We start from the raw sequence: 25,569 nt of genomic DNA, 5'->3' as shown, positions 1-25,569 counted from the left end.
TAGTGGTCTGAAAATTGAACATTTTCTCTCTACTAAGATAAAAACGATCATTTCTAGACTAAGCGTGAATAGCAAAAATGTTGCCTGGTTATCACTTTAGTTCTTCTACCAGTTGAGTGTCAAGATTCGTATTTTTACAGATTAATTATTAGTTGAGGCAAAGACTGTGCTGTCAGGCTTCACAATTAATACTCAGACTGTTTTGAAAGAAAGATAATTTGATGTTTTGAAAGGGAGATAATTTTGTGTTTTCTGGCTCATTCTTTGGCGATAAAAATAGAGACTACACACTTCTCAGCCACACCGCAGGGGAGACAGCAGTTGATTAATTAAGTTGTCATCTAACCATAAACAATCCATGTCAGTTATTTTACAACTTTAATAAAGTTTTTAGAAATTTACATCAAAATTTTAATCAACATTACACGTATTATTGATAATAACCCCCCAGTGGTATCACTGTGGTGTATTTGTAAGCATTGGGCATTGGAGCAGAATTTCAAACTTGACTCTTCATGAAATATTAAATTCAGAACATAACTCCTGTAGGTGAGTCCAGACCAGGACATAACAAAAACCCTTATCTATCTTGGAAACGCAAAGGCCTGTTGGGCTTTTTGGAGCTTCCTCTGGTCCAGGAGGAAAATACCCAATTTTCACCATAACATGGACATTCTTTTCTCTTTCTGATTGGTGAGCACACCACTATTTCCATATATTCAGCATCATTGCAGTTCACTAGGGGTACAGGTGGTGTCCAAAACCTTCAAATACCTTATAGGAAACAGAGGACCCAAAGAAGCAAAACTCAGCAAAACAGCAGGAAGGCTTGAATTGGTGAAGTATATATTTGACACATAAAGAATTCATGCTGAGCCTCCTTGGGCTGCTATAGTGAGAATTGATTAAGGCGAAACTAATGTCTTCATGTCAATTAAAAGAAGAAAGACATATTTTTTGAGAGCCGACTTTTAATTTTATTCTCCAAATTGATACGAAAGGGAAAGGAACACAGGAAACGCAATTAAAATAAACTTTTCCTTACCGTGTGCTGTTTTAGATTGGCACTCATAGTAATTCAAAGAATGGGAAGATTCTCATCAAATATTTAGCATCCTTTCGTGTGAGTAGAGCAAGTTCTGTAAATACCATCTCTACTTTTTTAGACTTATCTCTTTAAGGCAGAATTAAGATATGGTAGGCAGAAATCTGACCATTTAGAGACAAGGCTGATATTTGCTGTGACTTGAGATAAGAAGAATAAACAAATCGCTACTTATGCAGGAACTAGGCTTGCTAGTTTTAAAAGCACAATTTCTAAAGCCTCAACGGATCACACCAATGAGTGCTTTCCAGGGAATGATTGTGATGTTCATTTAAAAATAGCTTTGGAATGACTACGGCCCCTTTCCCATGATTATTGAGAACTTGGTTAAAATTGAAGAGCTCAGAAAATGTTTCTCATATTTGGCAGTAGGCAAAGGATTCTATTTTCAGATTAAATGATGAATGGTTTTCCTAAGTGGGTATAGCACGAATAATGCTTTTCCTCTTTGTCTCATTTAGCTAATTAGTAGCCACCAAATGCTCTAAGGATAAAACAATTCCTTCATATTTCCACTAAGGAGATTGACCTTCCCTTGGCATCTGGCAGCCCACATAACCTTGGAAATTTAATTTGGCCCACAAAGCACTCTTGTTGATTTAAAAAAATACCTTAGCCTATAAAAATTTGGACATTTTATCCAGATACTTAGATTTATGATTCCTTTGGAAAAATATGATTCTGTCATAGTTTCTCATGGACAGAAATCACTTGGAGTTAAGAAATGACCGCTCTTTCATTTGTTTTATTAACTTACTTAATGTGTTGAACCAGTGCCTTACTATATAGTCCACAATGCCCTGGACTTGTCATTTTCCTCTTCCAACGTTTTTAGAGGTAGGATTACAGGTTTCTGCTACCATATTAGGCTTTCACCGATCCTTTAGATAATTCCCTAAATCCTCTAGTTTCCTGATGTTTCTTAATATTTTTTTTTCATTATCCTTGTCCCTAACAAGCCTTTAAAGGTATTTCCCCTCCCTGGCTTTACACACTGTATCTCTAGCTTCATACAATTTTAGTGTCATGAACGTATGTGTATTTCTATTGGTTTACTGTGGCTCTTGAGAGGATACAGACCATTGAAAGAGCTAAGAATTTTACATCCCTTGAGAACAATTTTTTGACAGCTTGATTTAACTGCCAGGGCAGTGACTACTGCTCTAACCTTGTGGTTCTCTAGCATCGAGAGTGAGTATGTTTTGTGGACTGAAATGAAAACTAAATTAGAACACCATAAAAACCCTATAGCTCTCGCTTGCTTACTTCTTTATGTGCCTGGTCCTTGTGTGTATTCAACTCAGCAGTCTCTGATCCATAAGGGACAGCAAGAAATGACCTGCATAAAACCTCTGAGGGATTCTCAGTTGAGCCTGTTGCTGGTAAGTGCCCCGGGCCAGGTGATCTTGACCTTCTAACTGTAGAATGGCTATTTTTCTCCATGATTTCCTTAAGTGAATTCAAATTGTATATATTTTATTACAGAAAAGAGATGATTGAGAATGTGTTCTGCTTTTGATGTAATGAGTTTCTCCATTAATCTGATAGTCATCTGTGCTCAGCTGATATTTATTGAAATTTAGTCTTAGGTGAGACACTGTTGTTTGTTTGTGGAGTGTAACAGCAGATGTGATCACTATTGAGGTCCTTGGTAAAAGCTAATAATGAGTGTTTAAATAACCAGCCTTTAAATGAAGAAAGTAAATGTGTCAGCAAAAGTAGGAAGGTTCTACCAACTTGCTGGTCATTGATGCAGGCTGTCAATGTGATTTGTGTGCAATTCCTTTTTTATGCCCATGATCCAAGTTTATTTATCTATGTATTGAGAACAGAATAAGATAAAATATAGGAGTAGAATACCAACAGTCAGAATTTGGATATTAGAAAGATTGCTCTTGTGATCTAATGAAAGCAAAAGTGGGCTTCTTGTGTTGGTGTCTATCTGATAATTAGGACACAGGCTAGATCAGGGGCTCGTACTGGACTGGAAGCATTAGGTTTTTATTACTTCTTATGGACCAAATTTGTCTTCCTCACCCCAAAACTAGTTTTTAGAAATCCTAATCCCTAATGTTATGGTAGCAGGAGTTGGGCATTTGGGAGATGATTAGGTTAGGGCGATTGGGTTGATTAAGATGATTGTCATTATAGAGGAGACCCCAGACAATACTCTAATCTTTTTCATCTTGTGAGGAGGTGGAGAAAAGATGGACATCTTTGAAACAAGGAAGACAGCTTTCACCAAACTCTACTTCTTAGATTTCCCAGCTTATATATCTGTGGAAAATAGTAACTCTGGTTCATAACCCATACAGTCTACAGTATTCTGTTACAGCCTTCTGAATAGGCTGAGGAAAATTGGTATGGATGAAAACATAAATGATAAAGATTCTTGGCCCTTGTTTCTGTGGATTCTGATTCTGTGGTCAGGTGGGACCCCAACCTACTAAAATGGAAATCACTGGAGTAGATGAACTCCTGGGATTGTAAGTATCAGCCCTAGGCATTATATGTATTTTTTTTTTAGGATCTAAAGGATTAATCCAACTGGTTAAGGTATCAGGTTTCTGAGCTAACTACTTCATACTAGCCAATACATGCTACCAATATATTTTCTTTAGTTTCTATAAAAAGAAACAAATAATACTGTTTGGGGAGTTTTTTCTGTCTGTTTGTACTATATCTCACAAAGTGTGGGTGTTGTAAGCAGACCAATTATCAGTTTTAAATAGAATAAGTGTAGGTTGACTGCTATGTAATTAGATCTTATGTAAGGACTCATTTAGTCACTTGTGGCAGAATGTCTATTCAAATGGCTTGAAGATAAAGGGACAACCAGTTAGTTCACATTTTTGAGAAAGTGGGATTTTGGTCCAGGTAGTGAATGATTAGGATGTAGTCTGTGTTTCTTTATTTTCCAGCCTGATTTTTCTACCAAACAGCTTCAGTTTTTTGGAGGTCCCTCCAGCAATGGGGTAAGATGGCTTCCCTTGGTCTTATTTATTGGACAAATTTATTGGTCTAGCAACTCCAGGGCACAAAGTATTTGTCTCAGCCAAGATAGTCAACAGAAGAGCTCAAGCAAGTTTTTACCGCCTATTGGATCATGTGATTATCCCAGAACCTTCTACTTTGATTGGCCTGAAAAGATTTCCCTGACTATTCTAGTGATTAGAAGAGTATATCAACTTAATCTGAAATACCTGGGAGGTTATAGGGATTGCTCTCCAATTGAAAGTAGAGTGCAATTACCAAAGGTAGGGAGTGATTGTTATACAAAACTCACCGCTGTTCCCCATAGATGCAATAAAAGAGCAAATATCATCTATAACTTATCATCAGAGATAATAAAATCTACTTTTAACTTAGAGCAAATTAATGTATGGACAAGTAAGACTGGCTTTAAACTCTTGTTATTTATTATCAGTGAAAATTGTTTCTGAATCATTAATTTATCTGAAGAGAAACCAAATTTTCTTATTCAGAAATGATGATCAAGCTTATCTTAGGAAACTGTTTGAAAATATCTTCCTTGTTGTTGTTGTTGGTTGTGGGTTTGAACTTTAGACCTGGGTACTCTCCCTCAGCTCTTTAGCTCAAGGTGAGCATTCTACCACTTGAACCACAGCACCACTTCCAGTTTTCTGGTGGTTTATTGGAGTTAAGCGTCTCATGGACTTTGCTGCCCTGGCTGGCTTTGAACCATGATCCTCAGATCTCAGCCTCCTGAGTAGCTAGGATTACAGGCGTGAACCACCGGTGCCCAGCAATATCTTCTTTTTTGGTTGTAATAAAAGAATGAAAAGTTATCTTTTCCTTCCTGCAGGATGATCAGTATAAAAACCTAGAGTGAATAAAGGCCTGAGAAGTCAGGAGTCTCAAGGTGGGAGAAGATGGTTGTCTAAGGAGCCATAACTTGAACATATGGACATGCTCTGGAATGAGGAGTCACAACAATATAACAGATTATAGATAATATATCAATAATAACATATCAATGATAGATGCTATAATAGATAATGATCTTGTCTTTCAGGGTCAGAAGGAGAACAGTTAGAGGACAAAAGTAGGAGAGGAACTGCTATTGTATTCCTTTTTATATGATTCCCTGTTTAGAAGCTTATAAATAAAATTTGAAAATTTACTGGGCCATCCTGACAAGGCAATCCTTCAGAGGTCATCATGGACCCACTGCTGTTCCCTTGATTCCAGTCCACTAGGATCTGACTATTTTATCAGCAAGCAAGAGCTTTTGAGACGTCTCAGACTTGGTAGAGGGGGCAGGTGGGTTGAGATAGATGTCAGGGATGGAGGAAGGGGATGCATCACAGATGTATGGTCTACCTTTCAATCATGCAGTAACCTGGCTCACCATAAGAATTGGGTAGATTCAGAGAAACAGGCTTTCCTGGCAGGGGTGGTTGTGTCTTTTCAGATAGCTTCTGGCTTTGAATCCTTGGTATTGTAATTTGTGGGAGCCACTGCTTGATGATGCAAGTTGATTAGACAGAAGTGAGTAAAATTTTTACCTAAGTTAAATCTGTTTGGAAAAGACACTTTGATCAGCAGGGGCTGTTAGCTAAGCCTCCTTCTGAGAGTTGTGCTGAGTAAGGATGGAGTTAACCTTGCTTTACCTCTGTGAAGCCTGAAGAGAAGAGGGACTCATGGCTGAGAAGACATATTTAATTTTATTTGCTATTCAGACCTGATACCTCCTTCTCCCTGTCTTTATTTCGCAGGCTCTATGTTGATCTGGCACAAGTGTGCAGGTTTTTTAAAAATGATGATGTTATCTGTTTACTATTCAAATGCAATTTAAAATGGTTTGGCTCAGCACATTTGAATCAAAAATCCTATTAAAGATGCAATATTCCTCTGCTACCTTTTTGCCGAGCGCTTCGCATGGCATTCCTTTTTCAATCGGAATATAATACTGTATACCTGTTCAGAGTGATGTGATTTCCAGCTTTGAATTTGCAGTCGTTAAACAGGCTGTTCACCTGCCTAGCATGGAAATTTGGTATTCATGCATAATTTTCTCTCTTACATTTGCAAAATAATTTATTAGCCACGTGGTCATGCCTTGCCTTTGCTTTATAGCCTTTTTATCTGAAATCTTCCAACTTATTATTTTTGCTTCTACCATCTGATAGAAATCATGAAATTTTTGAGTGATGATTAAAAACATCATCTCTGTTTTCTTTCTTGTTTGGTTTACTAAGAGCAACTGGAGATTTTTAGGAAGGAGGGATGATGAAAGAGCAAATTGATCATTTACTCAAGAGTAAAAAGTTTTGATCATTGGATTGATGAAGAGCATGTATAATTTTAAATATTTTGCATGTACTTAACTGCCTAATTGCATGGTTAAATGAGCTGGAAGAGAAAGAACTTAGCTGAAAGCTCAGATCAATTTCAGTCAGTTCTAGCACAGTGAGGGTAACAGGAGACTGAGTTTCTCCTCTGGTAATTTTTGAACTTCTTCAGGAGCACTGTTTATTAAGAACGGCATACTTTCTGCTTGGGCAGTATTTTCCAATTACAGAGTCTTCCCTGCAGTACCCAGAGATGGAATCAGAGACCGTACATGCATTCTGGGCTACTCCAGGCAGCCTGCAGTCAATAAGTCCAATGCTCAGTCTCACTTTTGTACTGTGCTGCAGGTGAATTTGCACATTTTTTGAGGGGTGATACATGGGAGCACGCTGCCTGGAATAATTGGCCAGCTGGGATTGCCTGAACAAAGCTTCTTGAGTACACCACCATCAATGGCATCAGCTGGAATACAGTTACATTGCTGTTGTCCACAAAGTGTGAATATGTGTTTGTGTGTGCATCTGGGTCTGCATGTGTGTGCATCTGGGTATGTGTTTGTGTCCACCTGTGCAGATGTTCACATGTCTACAGCTAGCAAGCCTATCAGTCTTTCAGAGTTGGTGTTATGGTTTCAGTGTGTCCTCCAAAGTTTGTTGTTAGTTGAGTGTCACTGGCTCATGCCTTCAATCTTAGCTAACCAGGAGACTGAGATCTGACTGTTTGAAGCCAGCCCAGTCAGGAAAGTCCAAAGGCTCTTATCTCCAATTAACTACCTAAAAGCCAGAAGTGAAGTTGTGGCTTACGTGCCAGCCTTGAGTGAAACAGCTGAAGGAGAGCACCCAAACCCTGAGTTCAAACCCAAGTACCAGCCCAAAAAACCAAAAATACCCCAAACAAGTTCATGTATTGGAAGCCCCATTTCCAGGGCAACAGTATTGAGAGGGAACTTTACAAGCTGAATAGAGTCCTCAAGAATGAATTGATGGTATCTGAAGAGTGGGTTAATTATTGAGGAAGTGAATTCCTGATTTTCAAAAAAAAAAAGATGACTATGGGCTGGGCATTGGTGGCTTATACCTGTAATTGTAGCTACTCAGGAAGCTGAGATCTGAGGATTGTGGTTCAAAGCCATCTTGGGGACTCGTATCTTCAATTAACCACCAAAAACCAGGAGTGGACAGTGGTAGAATGCTACTCATGAGCAGTCTTAGGGACAGTGCCTGGACCTTGAGTTCAAGACCCAGGACTGGCATATGCAGAAAAAGATGTGTGTAGCATTCTGTTGTTCCCATCCCCCTCCCTTGTTCTTCTGCCTTTGACCATGACATGCCTTTGAAGGCTTACACTAGAGAGGGTTCTCAGTCTTGGATTTTTAGGAACTATGAACCAACTAGACTTTTATTATTTATGAATGACTCAGCCTCAGGTATTTTGTTGTAGCAGCACCAAATACACTAAGAATTGGTAATTATTAAGAAATCTGTGACTGTCATAATGATCTATTCATTAGACATAAAAACTACCTGGATTGCCTTCCAATGTGGGTCAGACTGTTGATAGCAATACCTGACAATTTTTAGGTAATAGTTGAACAATGCTAGTTGTAATAAGGGAAAAAAAGATTATAGTGTTAGAAATAATATGTCAACAATAAAAAATACTCAGCTGACATGTCATGGCTGTGGCACTAAAGGGATGAGCCAAGCTTTACTGAGACGTCTTTCATGAAGACAATTTTGTACAATGGTAAGAGTGTGAATTCAGGAACCAGACTCTGGATTTGAACCCTGCCCTATTTCCTACTAGGTATGAGATTTGGGCCAAATTAATTTCCTTGAACCTGTTTCCTGGACTATAAATAGGGCTATTATACCTATCTCTACTACATTATCTGTTGTTAAAATTATGCATGTTTATAACCACGTCTCTTTAGGCATCTAGAAGCATTTAGAAAATGCTCCTCAGGCTTTGCAGAAGAGGAAGAAACCACCATTCCTACAGCATCCTTTCACGTCTGACTTTGTATGGAGTCTGTGTAGACTGTACTTGTGTGTGATTTTTCTGGGAAGAAGGGAAGAAGGGTGGTTTTGTTGCAAAGAAGGTGGTTGTTGGAGCTGTGTGGGAAGACAGATGTGAAGTTCAAAGTGATTTATAAATGCGCCTGTGGAGAATGACTTCTTTTATGCTGCTGGCTGAGAAGCCCTTGAGAAATTACCAGGGGTCCTTAGGTGTTCAGTGAGCTTGGGTACCTGAGTGGGGGTGGAGACTCATTTGCCTAGATGTGACCGGCAGAGAAGGTTCTGTTTGCTCCCCTGACTTTCATCACTCACTTTCCTTTAAGCCTGTAAACTTCTAATTCACCAATTTAAAACTATTGATATTCAGCACATGGAAAGTGGATTCTGTTTTCCTACCCAAGAGCTGATGGACTCATTTTTTTGAAAACATGTATGGATGAAAACAAGTACTTTAACTAGTGCTTTCTGCTGAAGTTTGTACCCCCCTAAAGATGGTAGTTGGTGGGAGGCATGGTTACAAGTATAAGTTTTAGAGCGTACACCAAGATTTGGAATTTCCAGCTCATTCTATTTATTTTCTATTATATTGTATAGGTTTATATACATGAATAGCTGTTGCTTCACCTAAGTATTGAGAAGTTAGTAACATAGACAATCAAGGTACCTGCTACAAAGTGAGTCATTATTATTAGTAATTTGACAACTTGTTCAGGAGATGGGATTCTCAGAGCTTGGTCCTCTATCCATGTCCCTTGAATTATCTGGAAGACTGGAGAATTGCTTGTAGGGATCATGCATGCTTTTCAGTCAATGCAGCAGTATGCTATGGGAATCTTGGTGATGTTTACCTTTTTACCAGACTGGCCTCTGGTCTTTCCTGTTGCTTCCTGTTCCTTTTTGTTGAGCCTCTCTGCTCTTCAGTGGCTTGCTGGATTATTCTTGGGATCTCTCATTGCATATTCCAGAAGCCTGGCTCTGCTTCCCCATTTGAACATTCTCCAAGTTGTCTGTGGTATGCTGAGATTGACCCAGGGACCAGTAATGGCCCAACAAACTCTTTAGAGGGGATATTTGTTCTGAACACAACACAATTATGGGAGCTTTTTACTCTAGCTAGTCCTTGGGCCCTAGACCAGGTATAGCATTTCTTGGAAGAACCATGAGGAAGATGACTTACTTTTTATTTGTTTTAAGCTGGGCCTGGTAATATCCCCAAATCTGAGATCATTCTAGTCCAATCTGAAAAGAAAGTAAGTACATTTTCAACTTCCCCATCTCCTCTATGATGAATCAGGAAAAGGTGGAATCACTGAGGCTTGTCTAGTAATATGGCTGGCAAGAGGTTACATAGGCCAAGAGTATAAACTTCAAGGAAGAAGTTTTTATAATAACTTACCACATGAGATTCTTTGATAAAAACAGGTAGAAATTGGCATGGAGGAACACTGAGAAGTATGTGTTATCATAAAGCAATGGGCTACCAGACTGACTGAGAGACTGCCTAAGACCTGGCAATCTCATGGTACTTTGTCATTTTTGTCTCTGAACAGTTAAAATAATTATCTATCTTCAGAATTCAGTGAGCATTTGGAAGACAATGTTTATGATAAAGCCAAGTACAAAGTACATGTTCAATAAATAGACTTCCCCTTCTATTTGAACAGTTTGCCCAAAGGTCCTCTTTGACCATAACAGGAAACCCAAATTTGTTTTGAGGATTAACTTTGTGCATGCATCTTGTTCAGAACAGATCCTGGGTATTAGCTGGAATAAGTATTTAAATCTCCTCATTAAAAAAGAAATACAGTTGATAAGAAGATTCAGATAATTCATCATTACAAATTTTAAGGGCTTTAAGGACAGATCTTGAAGCCTGACTTATTTGACAACATTAATAATGGTGGAAGCATTTCTAAATTATATATATATATATATATATATATATATTCCTAAAAATAGAAAATTGAATAAATTCTGCTCCTAAATGGAAACTGTGCAATTAATCTTGAAGGATTTTAGAAATGTCATATTCCTGCCCCGAGGCTTCTTTTGAACCAGGTGGATAGTTTTAAAGATTTGTAGGTAGATGTGGAATTTACATGAAGGCATAAAAATTCAAAATGGCAGTTGGGCCCCGATGATTCTGGGCAACCCCCTGAAACTTTGTCATTTGCGATGGTGACATTTTTCAAGTGACATCCCTGTAAATACTGAATAATAATATATCCCAGACAGAGCCCTCAGGGGACAGGAGAAGAGAATGAGAATGGAGCAGAATTAAAACTGACAAGAATGAGAGACGGCATGTAAGATAAATCGCGAGTGCAGCTGGGTTAGGCCAGCCCGGCTGCAGACCATTCAGATGATTACATGATTGATGGACTGAGCGATGGAGGAAATGTCCAGTAATGTAAGAACAGATCAGTATTGAGAGATAAATCATCCTGCAATCGGATCCTGCTATCTCAACACTAATGGGGTTGAAAAACAGCAGAGTTTTGGGGGAGGTTCTCAGATAATTGTTTCCTAACAACCTGTTCCATTTATTGGCAAGAAAGTTAAATCAAACTCAGGAGAGCATGGCTGTGCCACTGGCGTAAGAAGAGGCCCAGCAAGAGGCTTTAGCCATTGAATTGGAATTTTAGCAGTTCTGGGCTGCTTGCCAGTCTAAAGGCAGGAGAAGTGTCTTTTGATTGCAAATAGGATTCAGACTCTGGCGCCATATTCCTTTAGCCACTCTGCCTCTCTTGCTGCCTCTTGAACTTCTGCTGGCGATCCCCAGGGGAACACTGGGGCTGTCAGTCTACTGCAGGTGTGCCACTTATGGAATTTTTTTTATTAAAAACTTATCTTTAAGTAGAGGTACAAAGGAGTTGCCATTTAACAAAGCAGTTCACGAATAAGTTGTATCTTGATCAATGTCACCCATTTCAACATTTTCACTCACCCCTCCCCTATCCTTGCCCATTCCCTTACTCTTCTTAATTTTGTAGGGTATAAATTACATTCTCTTCTAAAAATATATTTTTTATTGTAAAGATGCTGTACAGAAGGGTTACAGTTACATGAGCAAGGTAATGAGGCTATTTCCTATCGAGTATTGTTACCCTCTCCTTTGTCTTTCCCCTACCATCCTTCCCTCCCACCTCCCCAACTCTGCCTCCCCACCCCGCCTCGCAAAGTTGTAAAGTTCGTTTTCAACATAGTCTTTTGTACATCTCATTGTTACAATCGGCAAGCCTGTATCTTTATTTCAGCATTTTGTTATTTCCCTTCCCCTCTCCAAGTTAGAAACATGTATATACAAGATGCAGGACACCGGAATCAAATACAGTGACAACAGGGGTTGTACCATAAGGGAAGAACAAACAAAAAAATCACATAGTACCTAAGTGCATTAAAAAGAACAACAAGAAAGATAAAATCTCTTGTGTCCCTATCTTGGGGTTCATTTTGCTTTTTGTTACATTCTTGACTGCATCCCCTTCTCCCCTCTTCTTCTCTTCATTTGCCACCTCTTGACGCCATCTCACCTCTTTTGACTACTGGCTTCCTGGTGCTTCAGTTTGCTGAACTTGGACTTGGCCTTTCTAAGGAATTGCACTATTGGAGATCTCTTTTGCATGGTGGAGCACTAGGCAGTGGTTGAAAGCATCAGATATTGAGTTTGGGTCCTAGTCTCAGACCAACAAAGAAAATAGAATGAAAAAAGCTCGAATGATGACCATGATTGAGTGAACCCTCTGTAGGAAGGAGACGGTAAAGGAGGTCAAGGCTGTACATGGAGTGCCTACTCTGCATGTGTGGTAGGCACTGTGCCAACCACCCATTAGAATAGAATCAGGTGGATCAGTACTGAACTGACTCTGAGAAGCTGTGTTAAGAAGTCTTATGAGTAGGTGGGTTCCTGTTCCTGACCATGTTCATGCAGGGAGGGAATAGAAGAGCATCAGTCCAAGTCAGAAGGTATCAGTGGGTGGGAGGCCTTGGGATGCCTTTCTAAGCATGAGCTTCTATAGCCCATGGGATCTTGTTCTAACAATGTAAGGGTAGATGTTGTTGGGAAGTGAGATTAATGATACCTTCCTATATTAATTAGAGGACTATGAGGGGCTTGCCAAAAAATTGATTTGACAGCCCTAGAAGGGTCAAAAGACTGGTTCTGGGACTTCCTTCTTACAATATTGTCCTCTAGAATTCTGGCATTTTGAAATTTTTTTGTAGGTCTTGTAACATTTTTTTTATTGTGAAAATACTGTACAGAGGGGTTACAATTACATGGGCAAGGTAATGAGTACATTTCTTAACAAGCATTGTTGCTTCCTCTTTTGTTTCCCCTTCCCATCCCTTCCCATCTGCCCCCCCCCCCAAACCCTCCTCGCCTGGGCCAAAGTTGTAAAGTTCTTTTTTTTGACATAATGACTTGTACATCTCATTGTTGCAATGGGTCCACCTGTATCCCTATTTAAACGATTTGATATCTAGAAGCATCATAGATACATAGTAGATACTCTTTCCGTGTATATGTTTTTAGATATATGTTATATATAATGTGTATATGTAGTATTTATATATGAATACTACATGGGGGAAAGTTTTAGAAATCTTATATACTTTGCTCACATATATGTATATGCACACATATACATATTTTTATATAATGTGTATATATAACCATATTCATACTGATTTAAAATACAAAGAATTGCCAAAGAAAATTCATTTATGACTAAGGATAATACAAATATACCTAATTATTTGCACATTTTTATAAAGAGAAGATGTTTACTCTTACCCGACCTTGGCAAGTATGCTTTCTGCCTATTTTGGAGATGAAGCTATTGAAGTCTAAGCAAAGTAAGTTATTCCTTCAAGCTAGGGTTAAGATTGGGATCCTCTCCACTGCCTGCTCTTCCATCCTTCATTTCTTTACTCATGATTTTTCCAAAGATGTGACTGTTCCTTGTGGAGTGTATTCCTTATCCCTTCTGCAACTTTACCCATGACACAGACACACTTGGCGGGCACAAAGGTCTGTTCCACCTGAAGCACCATGAGGTCACCACTGTTGAATTGCTGAGGTTGCTCAGGTGAATATAATTTTGAACTATTTCTTGCCAAAACTAGACTCTAGGGTTTTCTGCCAGAATTTCTGAAGGGGACATTTTGAGTGCTTGGCTAAGATTATCCAGGTCCTGACAAATAACTCTGGGGGCTTAAGTAAAGTGAAGGTCTTCAGTTTAGGTGAGATTGTCTCTACTGTGAGGCTTCTAACACCTGGCAACTTGGTGTTATTTTTATTTGTGTGCAGATTTGCAAGGAACTCCCTACAACTTCATAGACTCATTTACAAACCCATCTTAACCCCAAAAGGATGATGAATTCACCCTTAGGATACCGAAGTTGAAAGATGATCCTTAGAGTTAATGTAATCTTGTACCTTTGTCCTACAGGTGTGAAAATTGAAGCCTAAACATTAAAAAAATTAAAGGTCATCCCTAACAGAGTTAACTTTAAATCCCTGTATATTTAGAGCTTTTTGTTTTGGGTGAACAATGCTATGTCTCAAGAATCCCCCTAGTGCTGGACAAACTAGGGTAGTGGATGATCCTCTCTTGAGCTCTTTCTAATACTAATTTCACTAGCATAAATGCAGACTCAATTGGAGGAGACTAGCACACTGCAGTTATTGATAGCGTCTAGAAACTGGGCAGACAATTTTGAGATGTTCTGTGTGGATTGTCTGGCAAGGAGCAAACACTCCAAGGACCTTTGCAGAATAAATGAATGAATGCATGGATGAATGGGCTCTTCCTGAGTTGGTTTTTCTTGGTGTTACTCTCATTCTCATAAAGAGCTTTCCTGACCACTTTCTGCTTTTTCACCTGCCTGGGTTTTGGTTGTTGTTTGGGGGTAAGATGAAACTGCATGTAACCTACGGGGCTGCTGTTTCGTGGATGGTTCCTCCCAAGGTGCTTTTCACAAGGCTTTGGAATCATCTTGCTAATATTTCAGGAAATGTGGCAAGAAAAAGAAGGGGAAGAAAAGCTATCATAATGAGAAATGACAGGAAGGCATTTTCTCATAAGGGTTGTCAGGGAAAGAATTGTTGGATAATTCAAATAACAGAGTTACTTATTTCTAAGCCATTTCCTACCCCAGCTTTGAAAATATTTGCAGAAAAATCTTGGTCTGGGTATTATCTAAGATTTGGTTTCATTTCTGTGGGGGATGGGGGAGAGGGAGGGAGGGTGCATCTGCTGAAGAGACAAGGGACTTCAAGTGGCTTAGGGAAATCTCCATGGCCTAAGGTCATTAACTGAGCTTTCTGAGTTGGCAGATCTTGGTTGCTTCTGCCTTGAAAGTATAGTTTACAGGTCACTGGGAACAAAATGTATTGAGCCCTCAAGAGTAGAACAGTATTAGACATGGACTAGCCCTAGCACATCTCCCTAGTGCTCCTTATTTATTTATTTATTTTACTTATTTATTGCAGCTTATATCTGAACATGGGGATGTGTAGAATCGGTAGTGCAACTCATGTAGGTTATGAGTCCAGGTGAAAGTGATTTGGCTCTTTTTAGGGAATTTTTTTTTGCAAAAGTTTACAGGTCATAAGTGGTGAAAGTTATATTTTTGGATAATCTGTGAAATCCTCTTATCCATATTTTCCCTGGCCTTGTAATCACAGGTCATGGAAGGTTTGCTCTACTCGACTTGTTCCTTATCTGCCCTTAGAGGACTTGAGCAGAATTCATTATCTCTTTCCATTAAAGCTTTGGTGTGTATGTGTCAATTTCCCAAGTGTCCTCATCTTATGCTTGGGGACATCCCTGTGAGCTGGGCTGTCATGAGAGTGTCATATAAGATTTGCTGTTACAAATACTGCCTCACATTTGATAAGCTTTTACCTAGTTTTCCCCCCCTTTGGGTTAATTTTACAGAAATTATAGTTATATCTATAAAACTCTTGAGGGATATAGAAGTGGTATGAATATGATCATTCCTACCAGATAATAAAACTAAGTAACAGAGAAATGAAGTGATTCCCTGCCCACTTCCTTCCACCACCCCCACCCCACCCCTGCCCCACCCCTGCCCAGAAAATAGTCGTAAAACACTCTCATCACCCAGCCCTGTTTGTAAAGTTTTTTTTTTAACTGTATTTTTTTGTCTTTTCTTTTTTTTTTTTTGGTACTGGGGATCGAACCCAGGACGTTGCACTTGCTAGGCAAGCGCTTTGCCACTGAGCTACATCCCAGCCCATTGTAAAGTTTTATAGGAATTAAAACATTCACTTTTCCCCCTCTGGTATTTGAAAATATCCCCAGTATTTCTGAGTGAATGGGAATCCCCTGAGAAAGATGGGTCAGGTGAAACTTTTTGCTTTGTTGGAAGTTCTTATGAAAAAGCACCACCAGACTTACCCAATGACCAGCTTGTTTTAAATCAAGAAAATGAAGATCTGCACAAATGAAGCTAAAGAGAAGTTTGTGTTCATTTAGCATTTCTATAAGCCAGTTGCTCTGATAAATTCTCTTACATATTATTTCCAAGAATGCTTGCCAGGTATTTGTACCAGCTAGAGTTTTTCTTGAGATAGGTAAAGCACATTGAGAATGTCTAGGGTAATACATGACAATTACCGTACAAAAGCTTGCAACCCTCTTGGTATGAGTACATAAAAAAATATGTACAGATGCATATCTATTCAGGCAATTGGAGTTAGCCAATGTAAGTTAAATACAGTCCAACAGCTATAAGTTAGGATTTACCCATTGTTTTAGTACTGAATGAAATATATATATCTCTTCTCCAAGGGGTATGGAGAACACTAAGTCACTAATAGATGGGGAAAAAGATCATCAACGAGGATAAGTGATGGAAAAAGTCCAGAAGAATGTGAGTGTCCCAAAGGTGGGAGCCGTGCTTTGTCATTCGTGGCCATCCATATCCCTTAGATTGGATGAAGTGAACATGAAGGACCACACAAATGCATGATTGCTCACAGGGAGCATGCCAGTCTCAGTTGGAACCGTTCTATAAGAGTTGTGGATGATTTTGTTGAACACAATACTTGACCATCGAACCAAAGATGAGTAGAGTTTCAATAGATAAATTTGGGTATTCCTGGCAGGAAAGAGAGCTAACAGAAGTAGTCAAAAGTTCATGGGGACTGTGTGGGTGACAAATAATAGGTCTTGTGCGTGGGCTCTTGGAGGCTAGAAAGGATGAGAGATGAAGCCTACAGACATTGTGTAATTGAAAGTAGGAAATCTTGTCCAATTTTTGCTTTCATGAAGTCCTTTCCGGTGTCTGTGTAGGAGAGTTTGGAAGTGGGGCCAGCCACTTACCACTGAAGAAGTCATGAGAACCTCAGCTGCCTTCTCAGTGGGATCGGGGGTGAGGCAGGGGAATGGATGGCAGAATCATTACAGGGGTAGACTAGAGAGAGTGTTTTGGCGCACAGGATGTGGGTGTTACTGCCCTGAGCATGGTTTCTAGCTCAGCACATTTTTATATAGTCTGTGGGTTTCTGGAAAAACCCAGCAGTTCCAAACCTGGCTAACTGAATAGAAAATTCTTAAGAAGTATAATTTAAATCCCAAATGCATAAGTAGTTTCTCATACAGCTTTGCTGTCTTGGTTTCTATTAATGTATATTTTAAAAGGGTCAAGTTGATGGCTCTTTACATTCTCTGAAGGAAACAGAAATGATGGTAATTTTTGCTTTGACATTCTCATAGGTTTAGGCATGCCTCATAACTAGCTTTTAGGGCTTCAATAAGTAACGCAGTGACCAGAATCTCCAAAATGGGTTTGAGAAGTTTCTAAATGAGACCCAATTAAAAAGTGTTCCAGGCAAAAAAGCAGCAAACCTTGCTTTGAAACCCACTCAGTTCCATTTCCCTAAGACAGGGAGGGAGCTGCAACTCCAAGCTGCTGCTCCTACTGAAAGCATCCAACTGCAGCTGTAATTACTGACAAGCAAACTATAACCCAGAATCGGGATTATTGGTAATTACATCATATGATGGGTTCATGGGTTTCTGTCAACCATTTTGCTTGAGGCACATGGATACATAGACTTTAACACTTACATAATTCAGCACAGGAGAATAGACAAGGGAAAAATAGAGTCTTGGTGAGCTACTTGAAAATAGAACATTTCAAGTTCGTCGCAGGACAGTTTTTGCTGACATTTGGCCTTTCATCATTGAGGCTACATTGAATGCCGGTAAAATTCAAGGTGGTAAAGAGATAAAGCCAAGTTTGGAGTGAATTTGCTTTCATCCTTTTACTGAGGAAATGGATACCCAAAGAAGATAAGAAAATTATTCCTGGTAACATAGCTGGTCAGTAATAAAACAGGAATAAAGGGGCAATCATTCTAGATTTGGGAGTGCCAGCTGACATGGTTTATCTAATTTTAATTTTTGACGGTTTAAAATGCATTTAATAAGCATCTGTGTGGCTCCTACTGATATTATTCCTTTTTTGAATAAGTTTTTCTTGTGAAAATAGCATATAGAGGGGTTAAAATTACATGAGCAAGGTACTGAGTACATTTCTTATCAAGCATTGTTGCCTCCTCCTTTGTTTTTCCCTACCATCCCTGCAACCCCATCTCCACGACTACATCCACCCCCTGTGGCCCCCCTCCCCCCCGCCCCCTGCCAAAGTTGTAAATTTCATTTTTCGACATAGCATCTTGTACATCTCATTGTTGCTATAGGTCCACCTGTATCCCCAGTTAAACAATTTGTTTTTTCCCTTCTCCTCCCCAAATTATACCAACATCAAATACAGTGAAAACAGGGGTTATATCGTGGGGGAGGGACATACAAAGCAGCAAAAAAAATCACCTTATAAATATGTTAGAAACAATAGTAAGAAAGACGAAAGTTCACATACCTACCCTCTTACATTTTATTGTAATGTATTTTTTTATTATCTTCATGTGCAAAGGGGTTCCAATTCAACCTGTCAAATTATGAGTAGAGTACATTTTGATAAGTGTCTTCCTTCCACCATTGTCCCCTCATCTACCCCAGCCCTGTCCATCCCCTCAAGTTATCTAGCTCCATTTTCACTTATGTACATTGCATATTAATGTAAGTAACTATTGCTATATAGCAGATTCCTAAACTTTCTTATCTTGAATGATTAAACTCTATTCAACAATGATACCTTATTACTTCTTCTCCTATAGCTTACAGCGACTATGATTCTACTTCTGTGTAAGTTTGCCTATTTTAGGTAACTTGTGTACTTACACAATTATTTGTCCTTTTGTAGTGGTTTATTTAATTAGATTGATGGTAGCAAGGTTCCTGCAGGCTTAATACCTGGCAAGACTTCCTCCTTCTTAAAGACTGAATATTGCATTATATGCATATACCACATTGTTTTGTTCATTTGTCTACGGTGGACATTTATGTTGTGTTCCTACCCCTTGGCTTTGGTGAACAAGGCTACAGTGAACATGGCAGTGCACATATATCTTTGAGAACTTAAAAAAAACCTTTTAGGCAAATTCTCAGGAATGGGATTGGTAATTATTGTAATATTTTCATTTTCCACATTTTGAAGAACTTCCATATTGTTTTATGTTATATTTTATATTCTCACCTACAGTATGCAAGGGTCCCATTTTTTTCACATCCTCATTGACATATCACACCACACCACACACACTCATACTCCCCTTCCTGCTCCCCCCACCCCCAAAGGTTATTTTGACAGGTATGAGCTAGTATCTCACTATGGTTTTGTTTATCTCTAATGATTAGTGACACTGACCATGATTTACTACAGATGTCTGTTTGTATATCTTCTTTGAAGAAATATTCATTCAAGCTCCTTGACCATTTTTTTTTCCTTTTTGTGCCAATCTAGAAGCTTGAGTTCAGGGCCTGGACACTATGGTGGAAATTTTTGTTGTTGTTGTTTTCTTTGGTTGAAAAGGCTAAACCTTTTCAGCTCTACCTGTTCAACCACAGCTTCACTTCCCACACTTTGGTGCTTGTCTGGCTTTGACTTGTGATCCTCAGATCTCAGCCATTATAGGTGTGATCGACTCATTTGTTAATCAGATTTTAAATTTTGCTTTACGTCACTGTTAACTGTTAGAAGCCTTTATATATTTTAGAAATTAATTCCTTTTCAACTATGTGATTCACTAATATTTTATCTCATCCTAAACAAGTTTGAAAATCCCTGAGTTTCTACCATACATGTGAGCTAGGCTTTCAATTCCTTGGTATTTACCCAAGAGAAATGAAATCATACATCCACACAAAGGTTTGTAAATCACTGTTCAGAGAAGCTTTATTTGTAATAGCCTCAAACTGAAAACAGCCCAAATGTCCAGAGGAAAAAGCATTCTCTTTTAGCAGTTTTTCATAGCTTCCATGTGGAAATATTTTTTTCGAATCCTAAATATATTATATTATTTTTTCGATGTTTTCACAAGTTGCATTATTTTCATTAATTTCTATTTTAAATGGATCTTAATATATATCTTTGTATTTGTGTGTTTTAATATCTCTCTCGTTGTATGAGTATGTGCATGCACGTGTCTGTGTGCCACTACTGGGGCTTTGCATTCAGGTCCTACTGTACTCACTATACTTTAGCAACACCTCCACTTCCAACTTTTGTTAATTACAGCCAAGTGTTGCATGGATTTGTCTCCCTGGGCTGACTTTGAACTGAGATTCTCAGATATCATCCCTGTGACTAGGATTACAGATATGATTCAGTGTTGCATGAAAGAACACAATTTGTTTTTGTAGATTGACTTTAAATTTTGCCACATTGTGAATGTAGAAAACTTAAAAAAAACAACAACAACTATAAAACATCTGAATACCAGTGGCGCACATTTGTAATCCTACCTACTCAGGATGCTTAGAAGCCAGCTCAGGAATGAAAAGTCCCTGTGAGACTCTTACTTCCAATTAACTACTCAAAAAAAACGGAAGTGGCTCTGTGGCTTAAAGTGGTAGAGCGCTAGCCTTGAACAAAAGAGCTCAGGGACAGTGCTCAGGCCCTGAGTTTAAGCCCCATGACCAACAAAACAAAACAAAAAACAATAAAATAAAATTTTTAGATGTAGGATCATGGTATTTATTAGGAGAGAGAATTTTATTATTATTTTTCTGATTTGGATGCCTTTTCTTTCTTTTTCTTACAAAATTTCTCTATCTAGGACTTGAAATACTATGGCAAGAATGATCCTAGTTTTGCCATATTCCAGGTCTTAAAGATAAAACTTTCAGTATTTCAACATTGAAATCACGGTTTTAGGGCACAGTTTCATGCAGAATCTTAATTATTTGATGTAATTTACCTTTGTTCCTCATTTGTTGTTTTTGTTGTTGTTATTTTTAATCATGAAAGGATACATCAAATCTTTTTCTTTTAGTCTCATGATTTTCATTCTTTGTTCTGTTAATGTGATGTATTACATTGGTTGATTTTTGTATGTCAAACTATCCTTGCATCCTAAGGATCAAACCAGTTTGCTCATAATATGTAAATTCTTTAAATTCACAATATGTAAATTCTTTAATTCTTTAAATTCTTTAAATTTATATTCTTTAAATTCTTCCTTGTGGAAATATTTTGTTGCAGGTTTTAAATCCATATCAGGGATATTGTCTTGAAGTCTTTTTTTTTTTGAAGAATTTTTCTTTGGCTTTAATATTAGGGCAATATTGGCTTCCTAAAATGAGCTTAGACGTATTCTCTGTTTTTTTTTCCCCTCCTCTTATTTTTTAAACTTTGACAGAGCATTACTTTATTCTTTGAATTCACTAATGAAGTCATTGGTTCTATGTTCTTCTTTTCAGGCAGAATCTTGATCACCAGATCCATTTTCCTACTCATTAAATCATTCAGATTTATTATCTCTTTATCATTTAGTCTTCTTTGCATATTTCTGAGATCTTTTCACTTTTTTTCTAAGTTTTCCATAGATCTTCTAGTTCTTTTCATTTTAGTTTTTTTGGTGTCTCTTCTGACTGGATAATTTCAAGTGACCTTTCTTCTGTTTTATCAAATCTGCTTTCGGACAACTCTACTCATTTTTTTTCTTTCAGTTATTGTACTCTTCAATGTCAGAATTTTTGTTTAGCTTAAGTATTTTTTCTATCTCTTTATTGATAATCTCTTTTTCTTCATGTGTCATTTTTTCTGAGCTCATTAATAATCTTTTTTTTTCTTTTGCCAGTCCTAGGCCTTGAACTCAGGGCCTGGGCACTGTCCCTGAGCATCTTTTGCTCAATGGTAATGCTCTACCACTTGAGCCACAGTGTCAGTTCTGGCCTTTTCTGTGTATGTGGTACTGAGGAATCGAACCCCGGGCTTTATGCATGCTAGGCAAGCACTCTACCACTGAGCCACATTCCCAGCCCTCATTGGTAATCTTCTAGCAGTTCTTCTTCTTATATTTTTGGTCAGAGAGTTTATGTACTTCCATTTCCTTAGGGTTAATTTCTGCTTTGTTATAGGATATGCATATTTGAAAAAAATAGTTCCTATCTTTGTTCTTTATTCACAGACTCCATACACAGAGTTAACCTTGGCTAGATTATGGGGTGCTTGCAAACTTTTTCTGTGGATGTATTCTCTGAACTTATACACATAAATGCTTGATTTTGTCATATTTTGCCAGTTTCTTTAGCCAGGGGCTCAAAATGTCTTGTTTCCTCTAGAGTCTGTTTGTAGTACTGTAGCTTCTTTTTCATGGACAAGCTGTCAGCCTTCCTTTTGTTCTCAATGGTACTTAGAAATTTGGGGTATACTGCATTCCATCAGCACTCTGAGAGCAGAGTCAGAAATCATCTCCTTGGACAACTACCCGAAAATCTGGGAATGTTGGACATATACTCCAATTATTTCTCTTTCTAGAGAGAGTTCTGGAGTTTGGGAGTTTCTTCTGGCTTTTCTTTGTTGAACTGGCTATGGTGAGTGAGTATGCACTAGTTCAAACCTTTTCTTTTTTTTTTACTATCTGTCAACTGGGAATCCTTTGTTGTCAGCGCTCAGACTCAGGCATGATAGGAACCCGATACTCAAACAGCTCCTGAAAGTTCTGCACTTTGGATATATGTTGTAGCCTTCTCTTTCTTAGCGAGAAGCTCAGAGGTGGAAGTCTTCAAACTGTTACATGGTGATAAGCCTTGGGAAGGAACTTGGTTGAGCAGGTGCTACAGATTTTCCTATCAGCTTTTAAATATCTGGTTTTGTATTCATCTGGAGGTGTGGGTGTCTTCTAGTTATTGTCTGGATTTCTTACAAAGGGAATTTCTGCACTTCAAAGAAACAATGACCAGGAACAAGAGAGCACCCATCACATTGGAGAAAATCTTTGCCAGCTGTTGAATGGAGTAATGAGGGGGTAATGAAGACTGGAGAATATTCTGTATATAGACAGAAAGATAGCCTACTGAAACCCTCCAAATGGTGTTTGAAAAAGGTGGGAAGGAGGAAGGGAAGGAAAGGGAAATGCTAGGGAGATAGTTGGTTTAAACTGTACTGGGTACATGTGTGGAAATATCACAATGAACCTCTCTTATTTTAAAGGCATGCTCATTCAAAAAGTCAAACAAGATAATCAAATGCAGTTGCTGATGTGAATTGTAGTTGGTTTCCTAGTCTGACTCCTTAGATATGTAGTGTATAGGAATGTAGAGGCTGGAGAAGAGAGAACATGGCAAGGGGGCTTTACCTCGGAAGGGCTAGAAAGTGAGAGAGGAGGTGGGATTATTCTGTGGGTTCCAAAGGCTGGGACCACAGGGCGCAGTGCTATGAGGAAGACGGACATGAAATCAGCGGAGGAAATGCCTCTCTTCATTTGCATTTCTGTAAAATAGAAGAGGCTACCTGCTGTGTAGGCAGTGATTCTCTGTCATCACGGATACCCAAGCAGAGGCTAGATGAGGAGTTGGTGGGAGGTAGAGGCAAAATCAGACATTCTCCTGGGTCTTTTCCTCCTTTTACTATTTTTCTGTGCCTTTCTTGGGGCTTGAACTCAGGACCTGGGCACTGTCCTTGAGCTTTTTAGAGCAAGGTTAGCCTTCCACCATTTGATCCATAGCTCCATTTCCAGATTTTTTTTTTTTCCGGGTGAATTGGATGTAAGAGTCTCAAGGACTTCCCTGCCCAGGCTGGCTTCAAACCTTGATCCTCAAATCTCAGCCTCTTGACTTAGATTACAGGTGTGAGCCACTGACACTAGGCTTGAGTCTTTTTCAATCTTGAAATTTTAGAATTTCATAAATACGAAGGCAATCCTATCTCAGGTACATTGCCTTCTTCTGGTGTGAGTGTCATGTTTTTGAATATTCATCTATTGTGACAGTTTTTCACAACTGGAAGATATTTCATTACATGAAAGAATAAAATTATTTAAAGAAAACACTTCATGTTGGGCATCTATTTTCAGTATTCTGCACTAAAAATAAGTAAACTAAATTAAACTAAAACAAAACTTGATCTTCAGTTGGCTCCTGCCCTGGGTGGATATACCAACCACAGTCTTCTAATGAATCTCAAAGAACAGCTCCTCCATGGAAAGCTGTTTGGTGAACCTGTGTATCTTAAAAAAAAATCTTCCACAAGTAAATCCTTTCTGTATGTGGCATATTGACTATGCAGAAGTGAAGCCTCAAATCTGCCATTATGGACTAATGAGGGAATGGAAACACTGGGAGTCCTGGGTTTTCATGTCTTATAGGTCCGAGCTTTTCCTAGTTTATGTGTGCCTCATCACTGTTATGATGGAGATTCAGATATAGTAGGTCTGGTGACTGAGGTTTTGTGCTTCTAACTAGCTCTTGAGGGAGGCCAGTCAGTGAGTCCCATTGTGAATGGCTAGGTTGGAGTTCCCATTCCTTGAGGAGCTGTCTATGAAATTGCCTGTATTCAGAATAAGAAGTGGCAAATATCACTCAAAGCCTTAAAAAAAGACCATTCTGACTTATTACAGTGTTTATTTTGAATCTAGAAAAGCAGTGGCAAGTTCTTACTAATGAAAACAAGCTGTTGAAGAGAAATGCCAGTTAGACTAAAAACAATTCAGCTTCAATCTCACTATCAAGGAGAAAGTTAATCATGCATGGTATTCCAATAAAAGAGTACTTCTAAGTAAATGATTTAGTGTTTGTATGTTGCAGTAGTGCATCTCTAAATAAAGTCAATGGTTGTAGGAAATAGTTATAGTATCTCACTGGCATTATTTAGATCTACACCTGCTACCTTGTTCTGGGACTCAATACGTGAAAAGCCTTGACATTTGTGTAGAAGGGATAGATACTTACATGTTCTTTGTGGGATTCCAAGGTATGACCTGAATCTTTGTGATGTGCTAAATGATGGCTATTCAATTTTAAATGGTAAGAGAAGTATGGTGAAAGTTTTAGTATACAACACTTTAAGGTTGATTAAAGTCAGGAAATAGACCTAAGCATATAAATAATAGGTATTTTATTCACTAGATGGCTTAAAAAGTGTTATTTAATAAAATGAAAAGTTATATGTTTTACATATTACACACTAAAACCCAACCAATAAAAATCACAAATAATGGATCTTTATGGTTTACCTGGGAAATATCAACAAACAAAATAGTGGAACATCTTGAAGAAAATATAGCTAAATATATATTTGGGTAGGAAAGACTTTTTAAAAAAATCAGTCATGAGGCTTGAACTCAGGGCCTGGGTGCTATCTCTGAGCTCTTTTGCTCAAGGCTATCACCCTACCACTTTAAGCCACAGTGCCAACTCCTAGTTTTCTGGTAGTTAATTGAAGATAAGAGTCTCACAGACTTTCCTACCTGGGCTGGCTTTGAACCGTGATCCTCAGATCTCAGCCTCCTGAGTTGCTAGGATTATAGGTGTGAGCCACCAGTGCCTAGTGTAGACATTTTTGATGAAGAGAAAAAGGAAAATAGAGATACATTTGAGTGCTTATAATATGAATACCTAAAAAATTCGAGACTGATTTGTACTTTTGAGACAACTCTGGAGAATTTTCCATAATGGAGGTATATATGAAATAGATACCTTCCCAGGTTCCAGGCTAGGATTATAGGCTCAAGCTATAATCAGATCTGCAGGA

Source organism: Dipodomys merriami, unplaced genomic scaffold (genome assembly GCF_024711535.1).
Source record: "Dipodomys merriami isolate MVZ:Mamm:240054 unplaced genomic scaffold, mDipMer1.0.p SCAF_9, whole genome shotgun sequence".
NCBI lineage: Eukaryota > Metazoa > Chordata > Mammalia > Rodentia > Heteromyidae > Dipodomys > Dipodomys merriami.
Note: the sequence above shows the minus strand (reverse complement) of the source record.